The sequence below is a fragment of the Loxodonta africana genome, chromosome 3 (genome assembly GCF_030014295.1).
Source record: "Loxodonta africana isolate mLoxAfr1 chromosome 3, mLoxAfr1.hap2, whole genome shotgun sequence".
Classification (NCBI taxonomy): Eukaryota; Metazoa; Chordata; class Mammalia; order Proboscidea; family Elephantidae; genus Loxodonta; species Loxodonta africana.
Genome location: NC_087344.1, coordinates 189,915,379 through 189,937,871, shown reverse-complemented (window position 1 = coordinate 189,937,871; position 22,493 = coordinate 189,915,379). Strand labels below are relative to the sequence as shown.

Here is a 22,493-nt window from a genome sequence, read left to right as displayed (position 1 = left end):
ACTTAGAGAGTGTCATCAATGTCACTAAATTGTACCTGTAGAAATTGTTTAAATGGTTATGTTTTGTTATGCATATTTTCACCAAAATAAAAAAAAGATCATCATTACTTCAAAAGTTTCTTTCTTTTTTTTTTTTTTAGTTCTCTTCTAGCACTTTTATGGTTTCAATTCTGATTTTTCAATTTTTGATGCACCTGGCATTTATCTTGGTGTCAGACTAAGTGACCTAGTTGGACAGCACAACAGAGTGTTCAAAGGCTTGGACTTTAGCATCAGGAGGATCTGAGTTGATTCCAGGTCTTCCATTTTCTGGCTGTGTGGACTTGAGTAGCTCTTTAACCTCTCTGGCATCAGCTTTCTCTTCTGTGAAACGGAAATATCAGTGTTTACCTCATAGGATTATTGTATGTTTTAAAAAGATAAAAGCTTTCAGCGGAGTGCTCAATAATTGCTCAATTTAAATTGTACACATGGAGAATGTTAAATTGGCAAACACTGTGTTATGTATTTTCACAACAATAAAAAAATAATAATACCATCTGTGAAATAAATAATTCTTTAATTAGCAGCTCTCATTATTAGGATGATTATTACTTGAGCAAGAATATCTGGGATCAGAACCTTGGTTTCAACCCCCAGACCAGTGCCCCTTCCCCTCCACCAAGATGTCCCTTTCAGGAGTCTCCTCCTTGAGTACAGGGGTGCGTTCCAGGGAGCCAGGCACCCATGAGTTCAATCCCATAGGAGTCAATAAACAAGGAGTCATGGTCCAATCAGGGTCTTCCTGTTTCCTAATGAAAATTGAATGGATTGAGTTGACAGCAGCTGGCTTCCACAGCCACTGTAAGACCGCCTTGTGTCACAAGTACCTGAGCACATAGTTGTGTAGCTGAGGGAGAGCGGTGAAGATGGAAGGGAGGATGTTGTCTCAGTATTACATCATTACATGTTTTCTCAAGCGTGGACTGAAACAAAATTACATGGGCATTTTCATTTTCTTTCTTGGGTTGCTTTATGATTACAAAAGAATTCCACATTCATTAAAAACGATTATATGGGTAATGGAGTAGTTTCAAGTTGAAGTTCAAAGTTGTGCCTCATCTCAAAGATAAGCACTGTAATGTGCAACCTCTCAGACCTTTGTGTGGGTAATCCACAGACGCTACAGGAGTCCCTGCCTGGTGCAAAAAGGTAGCCTGCTCTGGTAGATTTGTCTAGTAGATAAATTATTGTTACTTGGACGCTGGTCAGTTTTGCATCTATTTGTAAATTCATATCAGCATTCCTGATGGCTAGATGTGTGTGTGTGTTGAATTTTACTTTGAACCAGTTGTAACATCCTGCTAGTTCCGTAATTAATGAACTAAGAACACTGACACCTGTTCATTTTGAATTCACATGTAAGTCAAGATTTCACCTGTTTTTAAAAAGTATCTTTTAATACCTCAGTCAGTCATCACATTCAGTGTTGATGGAATGCTTAAATATATTTTCTTTTTGTGTGAAAACATGGACCAAACCCATTGTCGTCAAGTTGAGTCTGACTCATAGCCACACTTTAGGACAGAGTAGACTGCCCATAGGGTTTTCAAGCAGTGGCGGTGGCTTCCAACTGCTGACCTTTTGGTTAGCAGCCAAGCTATTAAGCACTGTGTCACCAGGGGTCCACAACATGGGCACTAACTGAAAGCTATTTAATCTGGGGCTCAGAGAAACAGCCATTTGTCCAAACAGGGAAAATGTGGCAATAGGATTATCGAGGGAAATAGGGTTTCAGTCTCTAACATGGCACTTTCCTGAGGGATTTTCACAGGCGATTCTGGCCAAAACAATGTTTGCCTTACTATCCACCGTACTGGTAAGAGGGGCTCACCACCCGGGGCTCGGCAAGAAAGAAATCAGTATTTTCCCAACTGGGGGCTGGCCGTAAAACAGACCAGAACTGAAAAGTCCCCCCATGGTATTGGTTTATCTGTAGCTGAAGGGCACAGCTGTGAGGTACTTTCCTGAATGTGGTTTGCGTGCCAAGTTTCCACACACAGTGAGGGGGGAGATGATGTCTTCCAGCAGGTGGCCTGAGGACACTGGCCTCTGAGAGACGCTACACAGAGCAGAGGCAGAGAAAAAAGAGGATGAGGTATGATTCCAGGAATCCTTGGATTGTGCCAATGGTTAAGCATTTGGCTACTGACTGAAAGGTTAGAGGTTCAAACCCACCCAAAAATGCCTCGGAAGAAAGGACTGGCTCCAGCAGTCAGAATCTGCTTGATGGTAAAGGTTTTTTGGGGGAGCAGGGGGAGCTTGATTTCAAGAGCAGGGGCTTGAGGGAGACTCCCCCCTTCCATCTGATATCAAGCCCAGTCCTCTGTTTTCGCTTTAGGAGCATGAAGAAGGTGGGCCACAGGAATGTACAGGGGATTTCTCTTTGAAGGCGCCCTAAACAGGCTCATCGGTTAGTCTGTGTCAAGCCATGGGAATAGTAAATGACAGGATGGAAGAGACAGAGTAGAGGCCCTGAAGTAGCCACAGGAGAATCAAGTAGAGGCAGGGAATCACAGGATATCATACTGGAGCGGCCTGAGAGGTGATCTGTCCACGCCCCTCATTTTACAAAGTTGAAAACTGAGGCTCAGTAAGGGAGTGAACTTGCCCTGGATCACAAAGGCACAGAGCCAGACCCTGGTTTCGTCTCTCCCAACCCAGGGCTTTGTCTTCTGCATGAAGGGGCCCATGGGTTTTTCCACCCTTTCCCTGCGCTCCCTACCAGTTCAGCGCCCCGCCCCCCTCGCCTCCCCTCCAACCCCCGCACTGTTGTCTTATCTCACCACAATAAGAGCAGTTACTGGAGTCCCATCCCTCCAAATTCCCTCTACAGGGAAAGGGGTTTAACAGGGTGAGACGGGCAGTACACTGGCCAGGTTGAATAACCAAGGCGCCATGCCAAGGGGCCGAGCCTATCATCTTCAGTAACATAAACAGTTAACTCGCAGCGTGGAAGCTGTTCCCTTATTAGGCAAAACTGGACTAATCTCTGCTTTTAGAGTATCTCCTTATTTAGGTATACTTCCGGTTCCGACTCAGTTAAAGAAAACAAGAAACTGGGGTCTTCAGTCCAGCTAAAACCGGTCTTGGGTCAGCTCAGGCCCTCCTGAACTGCGCAATACTGATGACCTGGCCCTCAGACAACTTATTGACTTCAGAGGCCAAAAAACACACCCCCGTCTACACCCTGGACCTGGGCAAAATGCCATCTTTGTAGCCCCTCTTTCAGACTGAACAGGCATGGAAGAGTGGACAGCCCCAAGAATGCCCTTTCTTGTCAAACCAATCAGCAAGCTGGCGCCACCCTGCGCTGCTCCTGGGATTTACTTTATCCATATAAACCGCTTGGGCTATTGTTCTGGGAGACACCTTGGGAACCCTAGACCGGGTATTCTCCTTTACTTGGCGAACTAAATAAAGCTTCTTCTTTTGCTTTCATCTACCTTCTTAGTCTCCTGAGCAGACCTTGGAGTGTCAGGTTACAAAGGCAGGGACTTACGCATAGCAAAGAGTTAAACACTCAGCCTAGCCAAACTCCACATCCCCTGGAAGACTGGGAACACCAGAAGAAAGAGGAAGTCTCAGTCCTCAGGGAACCCAGAGGATTTGCCCTAGAATCTGGAAGGAAGTAGAGAGGAAACTGAGAAAGAGGGTAGCGAGAGCTCTAATCTATAGATTCAAGATCAGCTCTGTGGTCCTGAAGAAGAAGAAAAAAAGTCAAGGATGGGTGTGGTAACTCATAAATTGACTTAAAATCATATAAAATTATAAATTCTACAGTGAACATAAAATTCTGTCCATGTTTTGGACACTTCCCCCCATCACCATCCTCGAAATCCAATAGTACTCCACCCATAACATTCTCCTCCCCACTCCCCACCAGTCACAGGGCAGGCATTCAGTGAAGGGCTGTTAATCTTATGGTGCCACCTTGAGTATATCCCACCTGAGTTAGAGACCATATCAAGAATAGATTTGGTACGTTAAAACTAATGACCAAAGACCAGACAAGCTGTGGGGTGACATCAAGGATACCATACATGAAGAAAGCAAACCCATCTATTGTCTTTGACTCTATTCTGACTCATAGCAACTCTATAGGACAGAGTAGAACTGCCCCATAGGGTTTCCAAGGAGAGGCTAGTAGATTCCAACTGCCGACCTTTTGTTAGCAGCCAATTAACCACAGCGCCATCAGGGCCCCAGAAGAAAGCGAACAGTCAATTAAAAAGGCAAGAAAGAAAGAAAAGAACAAAATGGATGTCAGAAGAAACACTGAAGAAGCAAAAGCAAAATGATGAAAACAGTTGAACAGAAGATTTCAAAGGGCAGCTCAAGAAGACAAAGGAAAGTATTATAATGAATTGTGCAAAGACCTGGAGCTAAAAAACCAAAATGGAAATCAACGTTTCCCAAGCTGAAATAACTGAAGAAAAAATTCAAGCCTCAAGTTGCAACATTGAGTAATTCTGTGAGCAAAATATTGAATGGTCCAGGGAGCATCAAAAGAAGATGGTGAGACTATAGAGTCACTGTACCAAAAAGAATTGGTTGATGTTCAACCATTTCAGGAGGTAACATATGATCAAGAGGTGATGGCATTGAAGGAAGAAGTCCAAGCTACACAGAAGGTATTGGCAAAAAAAAAAAAAAAAAGCCTTCAGGAATTGACAGAGTACCAACTGAGATGTTTCAACAAACAGATGCAGAGCTGAACCTACTCACTCGTCTACGTCAAGAAATTTAGAAGACAGCTAAGCTACTGGACAGCAAATTAGAAGAGATCCATATTTGTGCCCATTCCACATAAAGGTGATCCAACAGAATGAGGAAATTATTGAACAATATCATTAATATCACACACAAGAAAAATTTTGATGAAGATCATTCAAAAGCAGTTGCAGCAGTACATCAACAGGAACTGCAAGAAGTTCAAGCAGGATTCAGAAGAGAACGTAGAACCAGGGATATCACTGCTGATGTCAGATGGATCATGGCTAAAAGCACAGAATACCAGAAAGGTGTTTACCTGTGTTTTATTGACTATGCAAAGGCATTTGACTGTGTGAGTCATAACAAATTATGGATAACGTTGTGAAGAATGAGAATTCCAGAAAACTAAATTGTACTCATGAAGAAACTGTACATAGACCAAGAGGCAGGCATCCGAACAGAATAAGTGGATACTGTGTGGTTTAAAATCAGGAAAGGTGTGCCTCAAATTTGTATGCTTTCACCACACTTATTCAGTCAGCATGCTGAGCAAATAACCCGAGACACTGAACTATATGAAGAAGAACAGGCATCAGAATTAGAGGAAGACTCATTAACAACCTGCAATATGAAAGTGAAGAGGACTTGAAGCACCTACTGACGAAGATCAAAGACTACAGTATGGATTGTGCCTCAACATAAAGAAAACAAAAATCCTAACAACTGGACCAATAAGCAACATCATGATAAATGGAGAAAATATTGAAGTTGTCAAGGGTTTCATTTGACATGGATCCACAATCAACTCCCATGGGAGCAGCACAATCAAACAACATATTGCACTGGGAAATTTTGCTGCAAAAGACCTCTTTAAAGTGTTTAAAAACAAAGATATCACTTTGGAGACTAAGGTGCCTGACCCAAGCATGGTGTTTTCAATCGCCTCACATGCATGCGAAAGCTGGGCAATGAATAAGGAAGACCTAAAAAGAGCTGATGCCTTTGAACTATGGTGTTGTAGAAGAATATAGAATATAACATAGACTGCCAGAAGAAAGAACAAGTCTGTCTTGGAAGAAATACAGCCAGAAAGCTCCTCAGAAAGAAGGATGGTGAGGCTTCATCTCACGTACTTTGGTCATGTTATCAGGAGGAACCAATGCCTGGAGAAGGACATCATGCTTAGTAAAGTAGAGGGTCAGAGAAAGAGAGGAAAACCCTCAACAAGATGGACTGATTTAGTGGCTGCAACAAATGGACTCAAACATAGCAGCAGATTTACCCAATGCAATGTGTCTTTTGATCTCTTGACTGCTGCTTCCATGGCTGTTGATTGCGGATCCAAGTAAAATGAAATCCTTGACAACTTCAATCTCTTCTCCGTTTATGACAATTTTGCTCATTGGTCCAGTTGTGAGGATTTTTGTTTTCTTTATTTTGAGGTGCAATCCATACTGAAGGCTGTGGTCTTTGATCTTCATTAGTAAGTGCTTCAAGTCCTCTTCACTTTCAGCAAGCAAGGTTGTGTCATCTGCATAACACAGGTTGTTAATGAGTCTTCCTCCAATCCTGATGCCCTGTTCTTCTTCATATAGTCCAGTTTCTCGTATTATTTGCTCAGCATACAGATTGAATAGGTATGGTGAAAGAATACAACCCTGATGCACCCTTTTCCTGACTTTAAACCAATCAGTATCCCCTTGTTATGTCCAAACAACTGCCTCTTGATCTATGTAAAGGTTCCTCATGAACACAATTAAGGGTTCTGGAATTCCCATTCTTCACAATGTTATCCATAATTTGTTACGATCCACACAGTCGAATGCCTTTGCATAGTCAATAAAACACAGGTAAACATCCTTCTGGTATTCTCTGCTTTCAGCCAGGATCCATCTGACATCAGCAGTGATATCCCTGGTTCCACGTCCTCTTCTGAAACCGGCCTGAATTTCTGGCAGTTCCCTGTCAATACGGCTACAGCCATTTTTGAATGATCTTCAGCAAAATTTTGCTTGCGTGTGATATTAATGATATTGTTCTATAATTTCCACATTCGGTTGGATCACCTTTCTTGGGAATAGGCATAAATATGGATCTCTTCCAGTCAGTTGGCCAGGAAGCTGTCTTCCATATTTCTTGGCATAGACGAGTGAGCACCTCCAGCGCTGCACCTGTTTGTTGAAACATCTCAATTGGTATTCCATCAATTTCTGGAGCCTTGTTTTTCGCCAATGCCTTCAAAGTAGCTTGGACTTCTTCCTTCGGTACCACTGGTTCCTGATCATATGCCACCTCTTGAAATGGTTGAACATCGACCTAATTCTTTTTGGAATAATGACTCTGCGTATTCCTTCCATCTTCCTTTGATGCTTCCTGGGTTGTTTAATATTTTCCCCATAGAATCCTTCACTATCGCAACTCAAGGCTTGAATTTTTTCTTCAGTTCTTTCAGCTTGAGAAACATCAAATGTGTTCTTCCCTTTTGGTTTTCCATCTCCAGCTCTTTGCACGTCATAATATAACACTTTACTTTGTCTTCTCGAGCCATCCTTTGAAACCTTCTGTTCAGTTCTTTTATTTCATCAATTCTTCCTTTTGCTTTAGCTGCTAGACATTTGAGAGCAAGTTTCGGAGTCTCCTCTGACATCCGTCTTGGTCTTCCCTTTCTTTCCTGTCTTTTCAATGACCTCTTGCTTTCTTCATATATGATATCCTTGATGTCATTCCACAACTCGTCTGGTCTTTGGTCACTAGTGTTCAAGGCGTCAAATCTGTTCTTCAGATGCTAACTAGTACTTCTAAAAATGTTAATTCATAGTAGTGAAGATGGAATTATCTGTTCTGTAAACACTGGTTACAATTAATCTGTGAAAATATCTGGGCCTGGTACTTTCTTAAGAACACCTCTTTGACACATTAATCTATGTTTTTATAAGATGATTTATTTTGGGAAAGAGTTTTTAATTGTCCTGGAATCCAAATTTCTGGGGCCCTTGGGACTGGGATGACTCACCCAGGCCATTGCCCTGAGATCTTCTTTTGGACCTTGAACCTTGAGCAGACTCGTCTCTTGGGAGTCACTTTTCAGTCAAACAATAAAAAAAAAAAAAAAAAAGCTCATTGCCATCCAGTTGATTCCAACTCATAGAGTCTTAATCAGTAAAGACTGTTTTGCCTTGGGCTTTGTGCTCTTCTGAGAAATTATCTGTGTGCAGTCAATTTGAAGAAACAGAATCTCCAGGATCAGACTAGAAGCTGTGTTTTAGGGTAAGTTGTGTAAACACATTGTTCTGGCCATGTTTCCATGCCAAATGTCTATTAAAACAAAAAACAAACCCAGTGCAATCGAGTCAATTCCAACTCATAGCGACCCTGGTGGCGTAGTGGTTAAGTGCTATGGCTGCTAACCAAAGGGTAGGCAGTTAGAATCCGCCAGGCGCTCCTTGGAAACTCTATAGGGCAGTTCTACTCTGTCCTATACGGTGACTATGAGTCCCAATGTCTATACCTATTTCCAAATCCATTGCCATCCAGTCAATTACAACACATAGCAACCTCATGGGGTATAAAGCGTCTTTGGAAGTTCTTTAATCTTTGGAACTCTTTGACTTTCTAGTCAGGAGTGTTGCCCGTTTACAAATCGTATATTAATTAAACTTCAAATCAATTTATACTGTTGGCTTAATATGATTTTTGTTTTAACAATCTGTTGAAATTTTCTTCCTCTTCTGGAGTCATTATTGGTAAATCATATTTTCCTCGAAAATTATCCTTTTCATCCAGGTTTTCAAATATACTTGTATAAAATTGAGCAAAATAGTCTTTTGATTTGTTTAACTTACTTTGTGTCTGTGGTTGGTTATTTTCCTCCTTCTATCTTCTTTGGGGTTTTCATGCTTTCAAGAGAGGAGTTTTGAAAGATTCCAGAAACTAGATCATGTTTGTGTGACAGTGGGAGTGATCCAGAGATTTATCTCTTTGTAACAAAATACTTAGAAAAGAGGTCAGCTTAAACCCCTGAAGGAATGCTTGGTATGTGACCAGGGAACTAAATAATGAAAGAGAAGGCAAGTAACCAGCGTTCCGGAAAAGATAGGAATGAGGGAATTTCCAGAGACTAATAAAAAAAATAAAATAAAATAAAATAAAATTTTTATTTTTTTTTTAATAGTTTTTATTTAATAGTTGAGTCAAGATCTTCACATAGCAGTGAAGCTAAGATCTTTATGGCCTGGGTGACTTCTTTCTCTCTTTCTCATTTATATTTTAAAAGATTTATTAAGATATTTCTCACAGGCCACAGAAAATATTCTTTACTATGAACAGAGATATCTCATATTCGTGGATTGAAAAACTTAATATTCTTAAGATTTCAACTCTACCCAAGGTGATCTATAGATTCAATGCAATGCCTATCAAAATATCAACAGCACTTTTGCAGAATCCATAAAGCTCATCCTTAAATTCTTATGGAATTCCAAACAGCCCCAAATAGGCAAAACAATCTTGAAAAAGAACAGGGTAGAAGGATTCACACTTCCCAATTTCAAAACGTACTATTGATTTAGGAAATAATATTAGAGCCATTATTCCCTGTCCTTGAGCATAGAGAATGTGACCCAGCTGGAGCTGGACTTCCGAGGACACATCAGCTGGGCCCTGAGGTATAAAGACAATAGCTAGGACACTCTTGGAAATTATCTTTCAGGGAAAAAAAATATCTTTTAGGGGACTTTTCATGTAAAGCCAATCAAACAGAACACAAAAGACTTTCCACTCTTGTCTTTTTCTATTAACATTTAGTGAATAGAAATCTGTTGGGCCAATGAAGACCCTCCTGACTGTCCTTACTGAAACCTGTACCAATGATTGTAAAGAAAGATGGTTTAAAATGTAGGATGACAGTTTCTAGCCAATCTGTGAAAAGGTGAAGCTTTCAGTGGTTTGACCCATTTGTAATGTTAATATATACCGATGACTCTGTAACCTCCTCTGGACTCGGACTGACATGGCTGTGGCAGCTTGCTTGTCCATTTTCCCATTCTTGCCTATTCTGTAACATTTCCTTGGACTTGTACAGATATGGCTCTAGCAGCACGTTTGCCTGTTTTCCCATTCTTGCATATTCCGTAATATTTCCTTGGACTCAGGCAAACATGGCTCTGGCAGCATGCTTGTCTGCTTTTCAACTTTTGTCTTTTTGAACATATGTCAGGTAAAACTTCCTCTTTGCTTTACTAAACTTTGTGATGTTTTTACACTACAACACTATAAAGCTACAGAAATCAAAACAGCCTGGTACTGGTGTAAGGATAGATGTATAAACAAATGGAATAAAATTGAGAATCCATAAATAAACTCACGTATCTAAGGCCAATTTATTTTCAACAAAAACACCAAGTGCATTCGAAGGTGAAAGAATAGTCTTTTCAACAGTGCTGATACGACTGAATTGCCACATACAGAAGAGTGAAGTTGGACCCCGACTTCACACCCCATATAAAAATTATCTCAAAATGTATTAATGACCTAAATATAAGAGCTAAAGCCATAAAACTCTTAGAAGAAAATATAGGGGTAATTCTTTATAACCTTGTATTTGACAATGGATACTTAGATACAACAACAAAAACATGCAATAAAACAGAAAAAATAAATAAATTGTGCCTCATCAAAATAAAAAACTTTTGTGCATCAAAGAGCATTGTCAAGAAAGTGAAAAGATAACTCAAAAATGGGAGAGAATATTTGCCAATCATATACCTGAGAAGGGATTAATATTCAGAATACATAAAGAACTCCTATAACTCAACAAGATAAACAAACCAGTCAAAAAATGGGCAAAGGACTTGAATAGTAATTTCTCCAAGGGAGATATGAAAATAAGCAGATGAAAAGATGGTCAACATCATTAGTCATTATAGAAATGCAAATCAAAACCACAATGAGATATCACTCACACTCATTAGGATGGCTAGAATAAAAAAAAAGTAGAAATAACAAGAATTGACAAGGGTGTGGAGATATTGGGACCATCATTCACTGCTGATAAGAAAATTAAAAAAAAGGAATGTAAAATGGTGCAGCCCTTGTGGAAAACAGTTTGGTGGCTCCTCACAATGTTAAACACAGAGTTAGCATCTGACTCAACAATTCCACTCTTGGGCATATATGCCCAAAAGAATTGAAAGCAGAAACACAGATGTTCATATACCATGTCCTTTGCAGTATTATTCAGAAAAGCAAAAAGACGGTACAAGCAACCCAAATGTCCTTCAGTTGCAGAATAGATAAACAAAATGTGGGATATACCTACAATGGAATATTATTCAGCCGCAAAGAGAAATGAAGTCCTGGTGCACGCTGTCACCTGGTGGAATTTTGAAAATATTATGTTCAGTGAAGTTTGTCACAAAAGGACTAATATTTTATGGTCAAATTTATGTAAAATACCTAGAATAAGCAAATGTGTAGACACAGAAAATAAGTGGTTACCATGGAGTGATGGGGATGGGGAGTTAATGCTTAATAGGTACAGGGATTCTGTTTGGGGAGATGAAAAGCTTTTGGAAATAGATAGTGCTGATGGCTGCACAATGTTGTGAATATAATTAATATCACCGAACTGTACACTTAAAATGGTTAAAGTGGCAAATGTTCTATGTATTTTACCACAATAAAAAAAAAATTAAATAAAAAGAAGAAGAGGAGTAAGGACTTCGGGGGGAAAAAAAGACAACAGTTCACTAGTTCACCTTCAGTTGTTAATAGCAATGAGTTCGTCATGAACCCAACACTGCTAGAATCTGATTTAATCCTAGATGAGATTACAAGAAAGTGTTTTTGTTTTGTCAGTGTATAATAGCTGCAAAGGACATTGGGAATAGGTCCCCTGGGACCCAGCTCCGTTCTTTCCCACCCCGTTATGTCAGACTCCCATGAAGCCCCAGCTATAGCTGCTCAAAATCACCTGGGGATTAGGCGTCAGATTGATGTCAGCTCTGGGGAGGCAGGGACAGCTGCATCTCCCTCCTGAGGGGCTTCCAGACCTCAGTGGTTGTTGGGCAACCAAAGATGCACAAACAAGAAAGCTGCTGGAGGCAGAGGGTGGCTTCCTGTCACCCCACCCCCTGCCACCTAAGCGGCTCACTTAGAATGGTGACTATGATCATGAGGGTGGTGTGTCAACTTGGCTGGGCCATGATTCTCAGTGGTTTGGCAGTTATGATGTAGTTTGGCAGTCAGATAATGACGTGATCACCTCCATGATGAGATTTGATTTAACGTGATCACCTCCGTGATGGAATCTGCTGTGAGAAATCAATCAGTTGAAAGGTGTTTCTTTGGGGGTGTGGCGTGCATCCAATATAGATGAACTTTCTGGCAAGGATTGTGGGTTTTTTCCACTCTGGATCCTGCAGCTGGTTCCTATTCACCTGACCTACCGTTCTTGGGAGGTGACCTAGCAGCTTACTTGATGTCTTGCCTGCCGATCTTAGGATTCATTGGTCTCGGCAGCCTGTGAGCCAGGAGAAGCCTCCAGTCTGAACCACAGACTTGGGATTTTCCAGCCTCTACAACCATGCAAGCCATTTCCTTGATATAAATATTTCTATACATATATTTATACACTTCACTGATTTGCTTCTCTGGAGAACCCAGCCTAAGACTGACAAATGCTAGAATGTAGAACAGTGGATGTGCTCTGGGAGCACTGAGGAGACAGCCTAGAAGGAACCAGCATCTGAAGACGAACCAGCGGCACTCCCTGAACTGATCACTGACCCCAGAGACTCAGTGACCCACACCATAAAATGATACTATTGTTTTCAACAGAAAGAGAAAAGGGAAGATAAAGGGAGAAGCTGTTTCTCTATTGAGAACAGTAAATGGAATAATTCCCTACAGACTGAAATAGGAAGAGAGGGGCAGAAGTTGGAAGAGAAGAGCAGAGAACTATTTGGAAAGACTAATGCACCCCTTGATTAATAGGATCTAAAGTGTGAGAATTTTTTTTTTTTTTAAGTGTGGGAGTGTGAGTGAGGGAGGAAAAGGAGGGTGAGGGCAATCCAGGCTTTAGAAGGATCTGGCTTCACAGCCTGAGTCTCCAGCTCTCTGCAACCTGGGAGTTGGAGCCCAGTGGAATCCTGGTTGTGACATTTATTAGCTCTGCCATCACAGGCAAGTTAAATGGCCTCTCTGGGCATTTGTTTTCTCAAATGCAAAACAAGACGGGTATATCTGCTCAGCAGGAGTTACCTATAAAGTGAGGTTTGCAACATTTGTCACAGTGCCTGAGTGAGTGCTCAGTGGGGCCTTCCATTGTCTTTGTGTTTCCCACCTCACTCTCCTTCCCAACCCCACGCATAACATATGGTGTGTGAAGTGAAACGAGGTGATGTATGTAACATTCCTAGTATTGATGTGGGAGGTGCTCAACACGTGTTTATTCCTGTCTCTTTCTCAGCAAGTCCTTTTCACCTTCTCAGCTCAAGAGAACGTCCTTAGTCACCAGACAACATTGCTTACCTATGGCAGTCATTGTCACTACCACAAGGTTGTAACCTGCCCATCTTTAATTTACCCTCTTATTGGGTTCCAATTTTTTCATTGCTCTAACAAGACTGAAATGAACGTCTTTGTGCCTAAGCTTCTTCTACATGATGAAGTCTTTCATTAGGGTTGAATCCCAGAAGTATAAAGGGTATGAATACTTTAAATGTTTTTGACACATCAAATGGACTACCAAGAAGATTTTTACTCATTTTTAAAACTGCCTATACTACATGAACGTGCCTGTTGCACTGCCCCGCGGCCAATACCGAGTATTCACATTTTTTTTTAAATGTTAATTTGATAGGCAAAATGTGATATCCAGTTTTTCTAATTTGCATTTTTTTGATTATCTGTGAGATGATCATCATTCTTACCCTTTGCACTTTGATAAACAACAGTGCTAGCATTTCTCTTATTGATTTGTAAGTGGGAACTAACTTTTCCGAGGTGTCAACAAAGTTCACGATTGTGTAACAGGTGGAGGAGGGGGAGCGTGGGAGAGTACATGTTCCGGTGTTACCACCACCCCCACTAGTTCCCAGAGGAAGACGTTTATTGTTTTTTACTGTTGTATTAAGATAAAGCTATCCATTATGAATGAGGAACAGTACTTTTTTCAAATTTTACAGTGTCTAATTTGCAAATTTTTCAACAAGATAGAAAAGTAACACATTACCTGCGTAAAAAAGTAATAAGTGTCCCAATGTCAGACATTGGTAGGAATGTGCTCTATTTAATTTCCCAAATTCCACCACATGTCTGTCAGTTTGTCATCCTGTAGGGGCTTGCATGTTGCTGTGACGCTGGACACTATGCCACCTGTATTCACATACCAGCAGGGTCACACATGGCACACAGGTTTCAGCTGAGCTTCCAGACTAAGACAGACTAGGAAGAAAGACCCAGAAGTCTGCTTCTGAAAAGAATTAGCCAGTGAAAACTTTATAAATAAGAGCCAAACATTGTCTGATTTGGGCAAATCTGCTGCAAAGTACCTCTTTAAAGTGTTGAAAAGCACAGATGTCATCTTGAATACTAAGGTGTACCTGACCCAAGCCATGGTATTTTTAATTGCATCACATGCATGCAAAAGCTGGACAATGAATAAGGAAGACCGAAGCAGAATTGGGGCCTTTGAATTGTGCTGTTGGCGAAGAATATTGAATATACTATGGACTGCCAAAAGAACGAACAAATCTGTCTTGGAAGAAGTGCAACCAGAATGCTCCTTAGAAGCAAGGATGGTGAGACTGCATCTTACATACTTTAGGCACGTTTTGAGGAGGGATCTGTCCGTGGAGAAGGACATTATGCTTGGTAAAGTACAGGGTCAGCAGAGAAGAGGAAGACCCTCAACAAGATGGATTGATACAGTGGCTGCAATGGTGGGCTTGAGCATAACAATCATTGTGAGGATGGCACAGGACCAGGCAGTGTTTCATTCTGTTGTACATAGCGTCACTATGAGTTGGAACCAACTCAATGGCACCTAACAACAACAACAAATCTCCCAAATTATACGGTTAGGTGTTACTATATCTTGTGGGGAAGGAAGCTAAGGCTCAGAGAGGTGTATGTTCCAGTATATATACAATTTGCCCAAGATTTGATGGCCAGTATGTGGCAAAACCAAAATTGAGGACAAGTGGATCTAAGGGCAGAGCTCAGTCTCTCTTTTGGTCATGATGAGGTTTTGTGGATAGGGCCGGTGGCCAGGACACAGAGCTGGGGCCCAGTTCACACCAGGCAGCATCCACTGTGTACATTCTGTATAACGTAGTAGTCACAAAGTGGGTTGTGTGATGATTCATTGTGGTGCAAGAAGAATGTATATTGATATATTTCTTCGCAGTAAAGAAGAAAGAAACCTTTCCTGATTTTTAATATTCACATTTTCCCGGACACTGACCTGGTCTGTTTGTGGAACAGTAGCGCATATGTGAACAGCCCCCAAGAGACGATTAGGAGGCACTCTTGCTCACTTGATCAATTTCAGCTGCCTGCTGCCTAGTGGGCGTAGATGCCACTGAGCTAACACTCACTCAGAGTGGTTAAGTTGCTTCAAAAGATTTCTTCCCAGCAGTCATAGATTGAAGATATACCCTGCAAACAAAGAAGAAAAAGGCAGGGCAGACCTTCTACAGCAGGTAGAAGCTCTTCATCAGCACATTTTCAGGTAAAATAGATGATCCAGATAAATCAGACAAGAAATGTGCCAAACATTCAAAATGTTGAAGACAGAGATGTCTCCAATATAGTTAATGAGAACTGGCTTAGTCTGGGTTCTCTGGATGAGCAAAACCAGTAAACTGTATATAAATAATATAAATAGAGAGAGAGAAATTTATTTCAAGGAAATGGCTCACACGATTCTAGGGGTTGGCAAGTCACAAACACTTGGGTCAGGCAACAGGCTGAAGACCTCTACTGGCTCACGTGGTTGCAGGGGCTGACGAACCCAAGATCTGCAGGTCAGGTGGCAGGCCAAGACTTCTGCAGGCTTACATACCAAGACCTGGAGGGCAGACAATGAGAAGAGTGCAGGGCCAAGAGAGAGGGAACTTTGCTAGAACATCCATTTATATACTGGAGGCAGGCCTCAACCCCAGGGAACTCCCCTTTCAACTGATTGGCTGCTCACATCAGATCACAAAATGGAAGGCGATTACATAGTGTCTGCCAAACCACTGAGAATCACAACCTAGCTAAGCTGACACATAACATTATCCATCACAAGGATCCTTGGTCTAAATGGATATTGAGCCTCTAGGTATTAGCTAATGGTGTAAGAAGCTGACATGAACTGCAAGATATTAAAATATTGTTCATCTTTACCTCATCCTCCTGAAGATTCTATTACTTGGTACATGGTTTAAAAGGTACAATTTACAATTTTAAACATACAGTTTACAAATTAATGCATATACATATGGTAGGATCCTGCTTAAAATCTTTTAAGCTGTTTTGCACACCCCTGCCATAAAAAGTCTGCAGACTGCTAGGATGGACTCCGTTTTCTTTGCCTTCCCTATCTCCTAATAATTTTGAAGATAAATACCCTGTTATCAACTTTATTAGTGGTTTCCTTTAAATTAAACAAGAATGCGTTTGAACATATGGTTCCTCCAATTATCAGCGGAATGAGTAGGGTTCACCAGCTGCTCTCCGGAAACCCTACAGGGCTAGTTCTACTCTGTCCTACAGGGTCACCAGGAGTTGGAAAAGACACAACAGCAACTGGTGTTGTGTGTGGTTGCTCAGCTATTAAAGTGCTGGGCTGCTATCCAAAACGTCAGCTGTTGGAAGCCAACGCCTGCTCTCGGGGAAAGAGGTAGCATGTTGCTTCCATAAGGATTTACAGCCTGGAAACTCTATGGGGCAGTCCTGCTCTGTCCTAGGGGTCCGTAGGAGTCAGAGTCAACTTGATGGCAATGAGTTTGTTTTTTTAAAGTTATGACTAGAACGATGTCTCTTTACTTCCCCCTGTTAGATCAGAATTGAGCATTTTCCTTCTCTCTCTCTACCACTTCCCAGTTTTTGTTGATATAATTGGAGTTTTATGTACTGATTAGGATTACTGAAGCTTGTTTACTTCATGTGTTTAAACTTCCAGAAATTTAAAAATATTTGCATTACAAGTTTGGTTCTCCCGCACATTGAGGGGAGTGGGGAATGTGCTGAAGTGGGGTCCAGGTCAAGCTTCTTTAGGAAAAAGAGGGGTCAATGTAAGGATCCCCATGTACGGGGACTGGAATTGGATCTAGAAAACCTCAGGAAGTTGGGAGATGGGGACGCTTAGATTGTTTACAACCTTCCTCCACTTTAAAGAAATATTGCAAGAACCATCTGTGTCAGTAGAATTTGCATTTGGCAGCTGGTAATTGAGTGACCTAAACAAATTATGGGCTTCTTTTTCCTCTGTGTGCTCTGCCCCTCATCCCAAGTGTCCCAAGATAAGATTTCACTTATAAGGAAAGTTCAGGATTGGAGAGTGTACAAGCGGTTTCTTGCGCAGATACAGATAGGTCCTGTAACATAGAATCTGAGGAAGAATTGTTTTCTTCTGGAGAGAATAAATTTGAAAGAAGCTGGAAAAGGCCAAGGAAGAGTTTACTAATCAGATTCACGAGGACTGGATGAGCAGAGAAACAGAGAAGTGCTTGTTTTGAATATTCTGGGAAGTTGTTGATTCCATCCCCATACATGGCTCATAATGATGGGCTCTGTTGAGTTTGCTCTGCTGATGGGGTGGGGCGGGGGGTGGTGAAGTGGCCATGTTTGGAAAAGGAAGAAGATCAGATCAATTCCTGCTGAGGCTTGACTAATTCATGGTATTGCAGACTCACAGAGCCCGAGTAGGGAGGGACCATTTGAATTTCTACCCAAACTGACCCCTACCCCCATGCACCATTGACTAATGGCACACTTATCACTGAACATTCTCAATAAAGTGAACATCTAGTCTAGTATTTCTTGAAATGTTCATGTTTATGTAATTCAGACATTAATTTCATTAGACTTGGTCTGAACCTCACTTTCATACAGCTTAGGTTGGTTAAATCCACACTCTGTGTTTAGCAATATTTAACCCAAGATTTTCATAGTCCCCTCCCAGTGTCTTCTCCATTACTAAAGCCCTGTTGTTGTTTCAGATGTGCCCTATTTCCGTTTCATTAAATTATCCAGTTGAGCTAATCATCTCGCCAGCTTAGTAACTTCACTGAACATCTGGGGGCTGTCACAGGAGGAACTAATTGTGTAGCCTCTGCTGCCTGGTTGGCACTCTCTCACTCTCTGTTTCCTGTCAAACCTGACTTTCCCCTTCAAGTTACTTTTCCCACCATGCTTAGCCCTCTCAGAGGGGAGTTTGGTCTCCTCACTCCCATTGCTTGTCTCATGAAAATCTTCCCAGCCAGGCCAGTCTGTCTTCCTCAGCCTCTTCAGAATTTTCGGGAATAAAATAGTCTCCATCTCAATACACCTTCTCAAAAAAATACCTGAAGCTCCCTACAGATTCTCTCCCAAAAGGGTGGGAAAGACAAATCACAATGTTTACTTATAGCACCTTTGAGGTCCTCTCCTTTATAACACCACCCTCCCTTTTTTTCCTAATGGCAGGAAAAGAACGCTCTTGTAGGTCAATCTTTATGGTACCGAAACTTTCCTTTTCTTATGCCTTTGGCCCTCTCCTTGGGGCACAAGCTCATTAAATCTGCCTTCATCCGCCCAACCCAGCCTGGCAAACCCCCACCCTAGGAGATTTTAGCCTGGAAATGTGCACGTGTGGTTTGATCAGATTTGGCAGCATATGGTGTAGAGGTGCTCTGCTGCCATGGCCTCCCTCTTCAGAGCCTGGCATCACAGTCCTCTCGCTGGAGGAGAGCATCATTCGGTGGACGTCCTGCCTGCATCAGCCTCTCTCCCCTGGGTCCTTTCCTCTTACAACAGGAACAAAATAGTTTGTGTACAAAACTCTTTTGCTCTAAGTCTAGAACTACACACCACTCTGATTCCACTCTCATTTCTTGACCTTAACTTTGGACTCCCAGGGTGGAGTTTGTCTCTGGTCACATTCTGCCGCAAGATCCCATTTCTTGCCTTAACTGAAATAATAAGAGGGATTTTTTTTTTTTCTCCCCAAATCCAGGGCAATGCTTTGGTTTATCTGAGTCTACACTACATATACCAGAATTTGCTAGGTACCAAATGCTGGGTAGTAATACCTGTTGTGTATATGACAACTCTCTGCCCACCGCACCTCCCACCCCCCACAATGTACCTAAAGATTAATTAGTTGGCAGTGTATATGACAATGCTTACACATTTAGTCCAATGATTCCTCTGTGGCTAGAGTTGATGAGCTGTTTTTCCCTCCACCCAGAACCTTGCTTTGCAGAAATCTAACTTCAGGGGTTCATCATAACTACATTGCTTCCAATCCTTAAACCTGAACCAATGTCTCCCACTCCAACCCAGTCATTTTGATCTACTTGACAAATATTGCCACCATCTCTTCATTCTCTTCAAATAACTTCACCAAGAACGATAATATGGAAGAGTACCTGGTGAAGTCCAGGTCTCTTCAGTAAGACTTTAATATAGATTCTCCTACAATGCCATGCTCTAGCCAGCCATCCCCTCATCACTTTTGATCCCTCGCTGAATAAATTTCTCAAATTTCAATACATGTGTAGACACCTTCCGTTCCTTTTGGTTTTTGTGTAGTCAGAAACCTAACATACAAGTCTCTCTGATTGTCAGCATTACCAAATACTTGTGAGAATGCTGAGAGACATGACTTCATAGAGAAGGAGCACATTGCACAATTAAAACCAGATACACTTTCTAACATAGGACATGGCAAACTTTCTCTAAATCTCTGTCATTTCTCTTCCTCAAAACCACACCATGGTTTATCTTCAGTCATTGGCACCGAACTTCTTGTTAATGTCTCTTGTTTCTGGTAACATGTTCCCTTTAGCATCAGTTTTAGAGCTGGCTTGGTAGTTGGCCCTACGGTAGCAATAATCCAGTCTTCAGTAAACTCTGTCCCATCAAGAGAAGACCAATGTCTGCCACAGACGACTTCCTCTTCCAGGAAAGCTACCAATTTCTTAAAGAAATTGTGATTCTAATGAGTTAACGCCATTTTCCATCTTGAAGCTTCACGAGTAATTTGTTGGAATTTACTCATTCAAACATGCTCATATCACAATTTGTATGCCTGGTTCTCCACTGGAAACACCTAATATCAAATGGCTCATGTCCTCAAAGGCTGTGATGCAAACCTCAGATAACTTTTCTTACCTCACCCACAACTTAGAGGAGGTATCTGTGGAACATCGCACCTTGTGCCAAGTCTATCTGTATGCCCCGGCACTACATATCTAGTAGTTTTATTGTCATGGTAGACACCCAAATTTATCTTAGTTTGAGTGACAGGATGAACTGAAATGCTTGGTGATATACCTTGACACTGCCAAAAATGTAACTCAGGTGTCAAGTAGGGTTTACTTGGCCAGTATTCTTAGTTGCAGACAACACAGTCCATTCTAATTGGTTTAAGCAAGAAAGGATTTACTGGAGCCCTGGTGGTGCAGGGATTAAGAGTTTGGCTGCTAACCAAAAGGCTGGCAGTTCAAATCTACCAGCTCAGCGGCTCCTAGGAAACCTGAAGGGGCAGTTCTACTCTCTCCTATAGGATCGGTGTGAGTTGGAATCAATAGCATGGGTATGGATGCAGAAAGCTCAAAATTTGTTGGTTTTTGGTTTTGTTTTGTTTCATTTTGTTTTGCTAAACAAACTCTGGATGTACTTTTCAAAAATGACTCCCAAAGCACACAAAGAACTGGGACCTCAAGAGAGTTACTACTGCTGTGAAGATTAGGAAGACATCAGTGAATCACGCTCCTTCCTCTATGACTAGAAAACTGCCTGATGAATCAGAAAGGAGGCATCACCTTCTGTCTTTTCCCTTATGTAACTCAGCTCTGAACTATAGTCTTGTGTGAGTGCATCTGATTGATAAACTCTCAATTATTATTGGGAACCCTTTCTTTATTAGGGTCTGTGATATATAATGTTTAGTTTCAGAATGTTGTTAGGTGCCACGGAATCAGTTCCAACTCAAAGCGACTTGATGTATGACAGAATGGGATACTCCCGGTCCTGCACCATCCTCATATTCTTGTTATGCTTGAGCCCATTGTTACAGCTTCTGTGTCAATCCATCTCATTGATGGCCTTCCTCTTTTTCACTCTCTACTTTAGCAAGCATAATGTCCTTCTCCAGGGACTGATTCCTCTGGATAACAAGCCCAAAGTATGTGAATTGTAGTCTTGCCTTCCTTGCTTCTTAGGAGCATTCTGGCAGTACATCCTCCAAGACAGATTTGTTCGTTTTCTTGGCAGTCCATGATGCATTCAATACTATTCACCAACACCACAATTCAAAGTCCTCAATTCTCCTTGTCTTCCTTATTTGTTACCCACTTTCACACACATATGAAGCAGTTGAAAACACCATGACTTGGGTCAGGGACACCTTAGTCTTCAAGGTGGTATTGTTGCTTTTTAACACTTTGAAGAGATCTTTTGCAGCAGGTTTTTGATTTCTTGACTGGTGCTTCCATGGGTGTTGATTGTGGATCCAAGTAAAAGGAAATCTTTGACAACTTCAACCTTTTCTCCATCTGTCATGATGTTGATTATTCCTGTTGTGAGGATTTTTGTTTTCTTTATGTTGACGTGTAATCCATATAAAAGGCTGTGGTCTTTGATCTTCGTCAGTAAGTACTTCAAGTCTTCTTCACTTTCAGCAAGTAAGGTTGTGTCATCTGCATAATATGGGTTGTTAATGAGCTCTCCTCCAATCCTGATGCCGCATTCTTCTTCTTTTAGTCCAGCCTCGTAGATTATTTGCTCAACATACAGACTGAATAAGTATGGTGAAAGGATACAACACTGACACACACCTTTCCTGATTTTAAGCCACGCAGTATTCCCTTATTGTGTTTGAATGACTGCCTCTTGGTCTATGTACAGGTTTCTCATGAGTACAATTAAGTGTTCTGGAATTCCCATTCTTTGCAACGTTACCCATAATTTGTTATGATCCACACAGTTGAATACCTTTGCATGGTCAATAAAACACAGGTAAACATCTTTCTGGTATTTTCTGCTTTCAGCCAGGATCCATCTGACATCAGCAATGATATCCCTCATTTCACATCCTCTTCTGAATCTGGCTTGAATTTCTGGCCGTTCTCTGTTGATGTACTGCTGCAGCCACTTTTGAATGATCTTCAGCAAAATTTTCCCAGCGTGTGATACTAATGATATTGTTTGATAATTTCCACATTGGATTGGATCACCTTTCTTGGGAATAGGCATTAATACGGATCTCTTCCTGTCATCTGGCCATCTAGCTGTCTTCCAAATCTCTTGGCATAGACAAGTAAGCACTTCCAGTGCTGCATCTGTTAGTTGAAACATCTCAATCGGTATTCCATCAGTTCCTGGAGCCCTGTTTTTCACCAATACCTTCAGTGCAGCTTGGACTCCTTCCTTCAGCACCACCAGTTCTTGCGCATTTGCTACCTCCTAAAATGGTCGGACATCGACCAATTCTTTTTGGTATAGTGACTCTGTGTATTCCATCTTTTTTTGATGCTTTCTGTGTT

General features: G+C 41.4%; 1 protein-coding gene across 4 annotated transcripts in view; it reads right to left on the bottom strand.

The window, feature by feature from the left end:
- Positions 1-112: 112 nt before the first annotated feature.
- Positions 113-22,493, bottom strand: part of LOC111751961 (SLAM family member 9-like) — a 99,916-nt gene continuing 77,535 nt past the window's right edge. Inside the window, exons 8-9 of one of the 4 annotated variants that reach the window (XR_010321554.1) lie at positions 15,221-15,826; positions 113-363 (exon numbers count right to left, since the gene is read on the bottom strand). The gene's annotated coding sequence lies outside the window, so the exon portion shown is untranslated. Of the gene's footprint in view, positions 364-15,220; positions 15,827-22,493 lie in introns of those variants that run through there. The other 3 variants (XR_010321559.1, XR_010321555.1, XR_010321558.1) reach the window with 3 other exon arrangements.